This window comes from Belonocnema kinseyi, chromosome 9 (assembly GCF_010883055.1).
Source record: "Belonocnema kinseyi isolate 2016_QV_RU_SX_M_011 chromosome 9, B_treatae_v1, whole genome shotgun sequence".
Taxonomy (NCBI): Eukaryota; Metazoa; Arthropoda; class Insecta; order Hymenoptera; family Cynipidae; genus Belonocnema; species Belonocnema kinseyi.
This window is the reverse complement of record NC_046665.1, coordinates 73,360,237-73,370,445: the sequence shown is the minus strand read 5'-3', so window position 1 is coordinate 73,370,445 and position 10,209 is coordinate 73,360,237. Positions and strand designations below refer to the sequence as shown.

The 10,209-nt window shown below is 36.2% G+C and overlaps 1 protein-coding gene across 1 annotated transcript in view; it reads left to right on the top strand.

Annotated features, from left to right (window-relative positions):
- The first annotated feature begins 328 nt into the window (after positions 1–328).
- Positions 329–10,209, top strand: part of LOC117180147 — a 108,925-nt gene continuing 99,044 nt past the window's right edge. Inside the window, exon 1 of the transcript XR_004468010.1 lies at positions 329–553. The gene's annotated coding sequence lies outside the window, so the exon portion shown is untranslated. The remainder of the gene's footprint in view (positions 554–10,209) is intronic.

Here is a 10,209-nt window from a genome sequence, read left to right as displayed (position 1 = left end):
ATCCTGCGTCCTTTTCTGCAGCACTCTCAGGTCCCATTTTTGCTCTCTCTTCTCTTTCTCGTTTTTCCCTCTCCAACGGACGACTCCGTCGCAAGCTCCTCGAATCTTTCGATCCTCTTTGCTCTCTCGGTGGTCGGTATGAGTCGGTCCAGCTTTCGCGCAAGCTCTGTCTCTTTCACTCTTTCTGCATCCATCTCTGCCACCTTGCAAGCTTGCGACGGCTGACAGCAGAGGCGCCACTGTACGGGAAAAAGGAGCCACTCGCTGGCGGCTGGTGCGTGGTCTAGCTTACAGCATCCGCGATCTTCTCCGCCTACGCGACCGGCCGCCTCCGCCAGTTGCGCCCGCAAGCCCGCAAGTTCGCGCGACACACCGCGACGCACGAGTGAGGATTTTAAGCCGGAAAAGGTGAACCGGCCGAAACAATACTGAAAAGTAGATTAAATTACGGGCATAAAAAATAGTGCACGTTGCTCAGCCGGATCGGTAAGGTCGAGTTTCGACGATCGGCCAGGGATCGTCTAGAGAGTGAGAAAAATAAAGAGGGAGAGAGGTGAGTCAGGCAAAAAATCCAGGGAAAAGCACTCTCCTTCAATTTTTCTTATCCCTTCTTTACTTATTTACTTATTTATAATTTTTTCCTTTATTGTGTTTTTTTTTTAAAGTGTCTTCTTTTTTTATTGAGATGTGTCTTAGTGCAGTTGTAGAGTCAGCTTTTAAGTTCGCACAATTTGGCGGTTGCAAAATGAGTTAACGTGAATATAGCTTTAATAAATTAATGAGATCAACGAGTCCGTTCTGTCAATGAAGTGACAGGAAATTAGTGGATGGAAATTATTACAAGAAATCGTGCATTCCTAATAGTAATTCTAATAATAGTTATTCACAGTATTTTTTAATTCCTCACGTGTTAACTTATTTTTGAAATATTGTATTCTTAGAGTTTAGTAAGATGAGTTTTAGAAGGTTTACAAAATTCTCTTTTTGGGATGAGAAATTTTGGGTAAAAAGTGGCAAGATTTGGTGAAAAAGAAGTTTCGACGAGTGCTTCAATTTTAGTAGACCTCGAGAAGATAAGCGGATACCCATGGAGAATAGTGTGACTTGTGCTGAAAGAGTTTACTTTCGTGGAAGTACAGTGTTTGTTCCGCGAGTGCTCTCACTGTTATTTATGACATACGCAAGTCCATTTTAACTAAATAACTTTTTTTAATATCACATACAAAAATTCAACACTAGCTTTCACAATTTGTGCTTTTTAGATAAAAAATTTCATCTGAACTAAATATGCAATAAATTATTTAACGTACTGAAATATCGTAATTAAATTGTGTAAATATGAATCGCTTAATAATTTAAAATAATCCAACGAATAATTAAAATAAAGTTATGAGTAGATTGTGAAAAAAAAAATTAAATCGAAATTTTTTTCGTTTATATTAGCTTTAGAGGTGCACATATTCGAATGTCTTTATCGTTAATTCTACTAACGAATGTTACTCATTCGCGATTAGAAATTAATAATATTTGAGGTACCATGATTTATTAACGGATATCAAATTTTAGTTTCTGTATATCATTTAGTCAGTTATTAGCAAATTTTGAAACATAATAATAAACTCTCTCACTTATATATGATTTTGTGATCAAGGATTAAAAAATTGAATGTTGCATCTATTTAAAATTTTTGAGTGAAATCACAAGTTGACAGTCAACATTAACTAAATTAATAGATTTAATTAAAACCTGTATCTTTTAATTATAATTGAAATAATTTAAAACTATCTAAACATTGTAGGCAGGAGTGCTATACAAATTCTTCGCCAACTATTAAATTAGAATAAATTTGTGACATTACTGTTCCTTAAACAATAGCAAACTTTAATTTGTTGAATAATTAAAAAGTGAATTATTAATATCTTAAAATCGTGAAATTAAATCTTCGGTCGAATTCTGAAGATGATTCTCTTCGAAGTAGTTCAACTGCGTTCTTGTCAGACAAGAGAGTTTTCGGGTCCCGACGGCACGGTGGAGACTCGACCAGCCGAACTTGAAAATTGAACTTGATATTTTCATCGAAATGGAAATAATTTCAATAAATTTAATCAGCCAGATCAATCGGAACGGACAATAAAATATATATATTTCAATTTTCCCTGAAGATAAAAAGATTCTTGTACAAGATGATCAAACCGGAAGTTTCGAGTACTTAAGCTTCCCTCGATGCAATTTTAGGTATCAGTGATCAGTACTTTTTATTATCCAGAAGTAAACTTTCGAAAGCACTCGATATAATGGATACAAAATTAATAAATAAATGAAAAATAATGGTGGATTTGATAATTAAGAGAAGCTAATCTCTTGAAGATTGATAAAGAGAATAACTAGAATTATTTAAATTGGATAAAATTACTTCAATAGAATTTTTATAGTAGTTGAGCATGAAATTGAATTAATTGAAAATGAACACTTTTCGACGAAATTAAACTTTCACGAGACGAGCATTTTTTAGGACCGACGACGGCGGCGACGACTCTTAGTACCGCACTAAGAGTAAGTATTTTTGTCGATTCGAAAGAAAGGGTCAAATCTGGTCAAACCGGTCGCGCACAGATGGGAAATTACTGAACAATGTTCACTATCCAAAGCGCGATGCATTTGAAACAGTTGTTGCTGCTGCAAAGCCGCCTAGCCGGCAATGTTCGATCGATGGTCACGTATAAACAGCTAATAATCAAACGAATCGTGTCATAAACAATCGTTTTGGCGGGGATACGCTGGTAGCAAAAGTATAAATGAGTGTTGATAGGTGGTGGGGTTGACCGCTGGGAGGGGATGAATATGGTTCGAAAAGCACAGAGAAAATAAATGAGTGAAAATTAGTTTTGATAATTTGACCTCCAGTCATTGACCTACTTTTATTTGGAATTGTTTATTCTAATCATTAGGTTTTTTGATCGAGGTCTCAATTCTTTGAATGTGAATCTTCAGCATTAATATATTATTAGCGTCGATAGAATTATTTAGCTGACTTTATTGTATAAATAACTCAAATATTTGTAGGTAGAAGGGAACATGCATTTTGATAATTTTTTAATGGTATATGCTCAAGTGGTCCTGGTTTATTTACAGCATTTTGAATTAGGCTATTTTTGGGGGAAAGGATCTGCTAACACTTTGAAAGGATATATAAGTAGTTTCTCTAATTGTTTAATTTTCTTTTATTTTGGAAATATTTTCTTATTTGACTGTGAGTTTCATTCAGTTCTCAGGGTGTGGAGATCACGCATCATACTTGCATAAATTAGCTCAAAATTACACGAAACTTTGATTTTCAGCAAGGTTGAATATTAATTTATATGATTCTGGAAATCATACTTTTTTGCTTAGAAGGTTAAGAAGGAAAAGGTGTGCTTCGGGTGAGATAAATATTGATGTAGGAATTGATCAATGTTTAAAATTAGGACATTTTAATTCATAAATAAGAATTTTTAAAAAGTGTAAAATTCATATCGATTGAAACTTTCTATATATAATGATTACGCTCTTCTTTGCCTTTTTGCATGAGTCGCTTGCTTTGCATCCGCTTGAAATATGTACTGTTTTAATTAGGCATCTTCATATACAATCACAGGAAAAAAGAATAATGAAAATGTTTGCACCTTAAATAAGAATCGTACTGTAAGATAAAATTGATCTAAATTTAAAACCTCATTAACATATCTGAATTTCAGAATTAAGCCCTAAATTCAGTCAAATTTCACTTAAAGTCAGATCAATTTTGTTGAAATGAATGCCGATATTTTTAAAGTGCATAATGATTGTAAGTATTCTTTTTCACTCTGAAGCACTGAAAAAGTCATTGATATCGAATTATATAGCCAGAATGAAAATAATAATGTAAATGGAAGCATGAATTAACAAAAAAATTTTCCATCCGTTTTTTTATACATTTTCGTCAATGAGATATGTGCAAGTAAAAACATCTGAATAATAATCACAACAAATTCAATTAAAATCATTTTCTAGGAATATCTATCTGTTATTAACTTAATTCTACTGGCAGAATTATATTTTGCTTTCTGTTAAAAAATTTAAGCTGTCAGTGACTTTGCTTCTTATGTAATTTATCTGATTTGCAAGAATTAAAAGAGAAAATTATGTTAATCTGACCAAATTTTGGGTTGAACATTAATTAGTTGGAGTCACATTTTTATTTTCAAATGGTCATTACTTACACTTAAAAAAATGACCTACATAGTCAATGAAAATGCTGAAAATAATTTAAACCTTAAGATAGTTGTCATAACGAAAATCAGAACACTGAAAAAAGGACTATTTCTTTGACTTTCAAAATCCTTAAAATTAGTTTAGGTTAAATTCATGATTTTTTTGGAATTGACAAAAATTTATATTTTAAAAGTTATCTGAATTATCCGAAGTAAGTCTTACATTCAGACGAATTTGACATAAAACCAGTCAAACTTTGCTCAAATATAGAGGAATTTGACGAAAACTTATTTTAATCCTGCATAGAGAGAAATTTCGGGAGATTAATTCACGGCCTACTCTTTGATTTTATTACACTTTGGCGCAAGAACTAAGATCTCGGAATCCTTGCTCTTAAAGCATAGGGCTCGAAGTTTCAAGTATTAGACCACGTCCCTTTGCTCTCACGCGCTTCCGTGAATTGGTCTCTTAAAATGTCTCTCCGTGTGTATTAGATTTCACAATAAGTTCAGTTCAATCTACTGAGGTTTTGTACATCTCTCCGAATTTCCAGTAAAATCCACAAATGTGTGGAAAAATCGGAGTTCATTCGATTTTCCTGAAGGTTACGTGAAATGTAAAAAAAATCATTTGATTTAAATGAACTTCTTGTAAAATCTACTAATAAGTCATAATGTCCATATTTGTACTGATCGCGTTGTAAATTTTATGAATCTTTTTTCTACATCTATGTCCGCAAAGAAAACTCTTATTCTTCTTCCAAAAATGCACACAAGACCTAAAAAGTGAGAAATTAAATAATCAGGTCCCTATACGATATCTCCTTAAAACGCGACCTAAGCCCGAAAAGAAAACTCATTTTCCTAAAAAAATTCTTTAAAATAGCCAAAAACTCGTTTCCAGACCACGTGTCTAAAAAATGCCGCGAAACGTCTTGATCGGAAATTTTGGAGGTCAACGGAGTATGGCAATGACGTGTGGAGGGAAGTGAATCCGTCAGAAATCGAACAGAGAAAAATGGCAAAATAAACACGAGGTTTGGGATATTCGCATGGAGAAAGAGAAAAAAGCGTTTGAGTGGGGGTTGGAAACACTGTCTAACGGGCCAACGCGCTTTGTATCGGCAAAGAGAGAGAAAGAGTAAAGTCGGCGGAGTAGGGAAGAGTGAGCAAAAGAGAGAGAGAGGGCGAGAGGAAAAAATCAGAGGACGGGGGAGAAAAGTGAACAAAAATTGAAGGTTGCCTCGAAAGAATCGAAAGTACAAGGACGAGTCGAAGGCAAGGGGTCGACGCTGTAGCGCGAGGGATTGAAAAAGGACGCGGGGTCCGAGTCGAGAGAAGGGGACGAAGAGTGGGTTAACTGTAAAACCTGATTCTCCGTGTTTTTATCTTAAGACGACTCGGAGTCGAAGGGGTTGTCGGAGGAGTCGCTGGAGGGGTGTGCAGGAGAAGTGACCAGCGGGGAATGAAAGCTCTGGTGGTGGAAAGCTTGGAGGGTTATCGCGGGGGTAGGGATGGCTCCTCCAGAGGCTGGAGGGGATAAGACTACCCTTGGAGGCAGAGTGCGTTTGCGCCGCCGCCGTGGAGGTGGCATCGTGGCTCTAAGGGTTGCTTCGCCCTGGTCGGGGGTGGCACGGGGGTGGGGACGTCCGCGACTGCAGGGTTAGGGTGGTCTTTAGGTCTGTCAGTAGCAAAGCGGCGGCCTCATCATACGGAGCTGCTGGTCTGACCAGCCAGGCCGAAATCACTTAAGACGCGTACCACACCTTGTAACATAACACCACCGCTACACGCTCCCGCCACTTACACACCCCCTCCCCCTACACAAACACACATACACGGACACCCAACCACACCAAGATACAAGGACCACCCCACATAAGCCACCCCATAGGCCACCCCACATAGCATACACTTACCCATGCACCTTCAAGGACCTATACCTACGCGCGAGTCAAAAGCCCGATTATACGCTGACCGACCGTCGAAAGAAAGACACTACGCGAGGACCTAAGCCACGGAAAGAGAGTGAACTGAGAGTAAACATAACCTTCGACGAAATCTTTTCCTTTTTTCGTGACAACTAAAGACTTAAAAGTTTTTTTCTACTTTTAACGAAATCTCAGATTTATGTTTCATCCAAGCCTTATCGAGTCCGAGACTGAGAACGCGAGTGCTGAGTAGAGAAATTTAGTGGGGCCAGCTAGTGTTACTACCACGTGGATAGCGCAACCCTTTTATTATTCTTGATTTTTTTAAAGAATTAATGTGATTCGCTTTGCAGCAATGGACTAAAGACTAATAAGTACCCTTATTACAAGTGCCGACAAAGACTGTTCTGTGTTACGCTCCTCACCCCTAAACTCAGTGTGCACGTGCTCTTTCGGATAAGCGTTCACACCAAGCACAAGGTAACCAGTGCTTTCCGCCCCGATGAAATCCGAAATCGTTAATTCATTAATTACAAAAAAGCGTGCCCATTTTTATTATTTTTGTAATATTATCCTCTGCCCTATAATTTATATCTACGCTTCATTTGATAATTAATATGATTTGTATTATTTATGTAATTTTTATAATTTATGTATTACCCATATGTGTATTTGTTTTCTTTTATTCTGCAAGACCTTGTTAAATATAATTTGCTTCATGTCTTGCATTTCGCCATTATTTTATTTTTATCCTATACCCATTTGATAAATGCACACCACTTTTTATATTTCAGATATTTTCAATCGTTATTGTTTCATTACATGGAATAATTTATAAAGTGATTTTGAGTGACAAAAAAGGATTTTAAAATCAGCGACTTTTTCCGTCGGACTGCGGAAGATAAAAAAAAGGGTTCGTCAGTTCGTTAATAAGCTCTGTCTGTCTCGACATCCCCATTGTCTGGAGTTGAAATAATTTTCCAATAACTTTCCGACAACTCACGTGAGCTGTTAGTTAATTTAGAGTCCAATCACTCAATTCGGTCTGTAATCGTAATTTAATTGTTTTAAACGTGTGAGAAGATTTATTCTTTCGTCGACAGTTATATAATTATCCTCATTCTTTACATCGCGATTGTCGATCTACAATAATGAGATCATAATTTTATACTTAAATTAATTCAACACTCCTAACTCTTTAAAAGCTAATACTTTATTGGTTGTAATTTCAGTAGTAAGGGATTTAAGAGGCAGACCGAATATAACACTTTCAAATTAAAACTTGATTTCTTCGTAAATAGTCTACTAATTTAATAAAAGTTTTTACTTTCCAATCTAGATTAGTCAATAATTACTAACAATAACTCAAAATGTTAACCAATGTTTATCTTTTCACTAATTCAGATTTGGAGACTAATTAATAGTTATTTTGGGATGAATCTCGGTAATTGAAGTGAACGGGTCTTTGACCCTTAATCAAATAGCGACAATGCAGAGCAGCTGTCACTGTCTGTATTATCGTCTCAGTCCCCTTATCAACATCTGCTTCGTAAAAGCAGCGTGGTCAACGTTGGTATGCATCTATGCATCCGCTTGCACGTATTTACGTATTTAGGGAGGTGTAATTTGTAACGGACCAAATCCACTGAGGGTTATCAGGACGCAAGTCATTTCAATATTTGTTCCGAATGAAAGGGGACAAAAGTGACTTTTATTGGATGATAGTTTTCGCCCCTAGAATAGGCACCCATTTCCCAACACAGATCCAGCCACGATGCAGCCCTGACCGCTAAACTTGATAATACCTCCAATCGCGATTTGCTTCTATTTATAATTACATCTATACAGTTCATCGTACTCGATCACTCGGAAAAATTGCAATTTCATTTAATTACAAAACAAAATAACCCAAACATGTGTCCTAATTGTGTTTCCATTCTAAAAAAGAAGATCATTTGATGCACAAAAATTAAAATTTGGATAAGATCTTGTGGATGAAGAATTGAATATAAAATCATGCACTTCCTCTCGGTCATTGGATTGAGCTGGAAAGCGGAAGGCGACGGAGGGTACCGGCTTAGAGGGCCTTGAGTGGTTGATCGGCCGGAATTAAACTCAGCGTCTCCATTACGAATGATCTTAACTTTGGCGTTCCCCTTCCCTAACTAGTCACTGCGAATTCCCCCAACTCGCGCTTCGCTCTCTTCGGTTCTTAATTAATTTTCCTAAACCAATTAGTCGCGAGGATAAGACTGAATATCCCTTAGAAATAGAAAACTTAATGGCCCCGGGAGCTTAAGACGCACTGACAGAAGACAGAAGAGTCATGTAAAATCTCAGTTTCTGCAATAACTTTATTCTCTCGCAATTACTCACTGGGTTTCAAACTCGAATTCAAAACTTCCTAATTTGTTTTGAGTGCGTCTTGAATCGCAGCTGAGAACAATACTCAAAACTGTTTTTACCTTCTTTTTTGTCTTAAATTAAGGAATGGACTTTTAAGCAAAACTGTATCTGAATTCATGTACAGTTTGCATATAACTTGCAATTGCGATGTGCAATAATTTTAAATATGAGTTGGATGATGGGAATTAAATGGTTTTTTTTTAACTGTTATAATCGGAATATTTTAGGTGAGTAATGACCAAGAGAAAGTCCAAGAGAGTTTCAGAGAACATAGGGAGTGTGCAAAAAGGGTTTCAAGTTGAGGATTATTAGTCGTTATGGCCTGGCAAGTGTGGGAGAGTTTTCACATAGGCATTCCCAAATGGGGTTTCTTGTCAACATTTCCTAAGTTTGTACGAAAATATCATGACGTCTTAACTGTCGGCTTTGAGGCTAAGTTTCTGAAACTTCTGCGACAACCCCAATCCTCTAGAGAAGAATGCTTGCCAAATGTCGCAAATTAGTTGTAATTTGAGTACTTTAATGTGAATAATAATACGATCTTAACTTGATTAGAAACATTTTCTGAAGTGACGTTTTTCAACTTTCTAAATCTGAAATTAATCAAAAGAGTCACTCTTTTTGGCTCAAAATCTAATGAAATGGTGAGAACTACTAAAGTTGTGAAATATAGTAATTTATTGTTCAAAATTAGATGGATGCTTGTAGCTCGAAATTCCAAAAGAATAAAGTTTAATGACCACTTTTTTACGACCCTTCGCACATAAAGAACCTCCTTATTCATCTTTTATGAGACCTAAGTTCACGATACAAATGTAACCAGTCTATTTGCATACTCGAAGGAGAGTGCCGGTTTTAATGTTTATTCCCCTTCACATTTTCTTATTCTCTAATAAATTTGCAAATTTCAAATTAATATGTTGAAATTGCCCATAGATTTTTTAAAGTTGATTTGAAGTTTCTTTTACTCTTTGACACACAAATCTTAATGTGTATTAATGTAAGTTTAAAGTATGTACTCTGAATTGTAAGGAAGAAAAGGAAGGGCCAAGAAAGAGTTAATGTGGGGGAAAGGGTTACGGTGTGAAAATCGAGACCAAGTGGCACTTTCGAAACACTAAAGGCAAAGTTGCCCTGTAACATGCTTCGCCGCCTAATGTTTCAAATCCTCGAAGACTTAAGGGAAAAAAACCTCAAGATTTTAAGTATTAGAGATGGATTCTAAAAACGAATAGAAATCATTAAGATGTCAATAATTGCGATAAATCCAAGTAAAAAAATAGAAGCGAAACTTAATCATGTAGTACCTAATACCGAAAATTCAAATTAAATTTTATTAAAAGTGAAGACTGTAATATCGTGCGATTTTCAATATTGATGTTCAGTATCGTCAACTTTAGCCTGAAGCGGCCAAAAATGCTGAAATTTGTTGCAATTAATAATGTCGATAATTGGTGCACGTATGGTCATATTATGCGGCAGTAGTATGTCGGTGAACTTCGAAGGTCAACGCCTGGTAACGAGTTTAATTAAAGCAATCAAATGAAAATATTCACAATTAGCGCGCACGCGCACTTGAAATCTCAAAAGTGGAAATATATATAAGTGTGTGTGTGTGTGTGTGTGTGTGTGTGTGTGTGTGT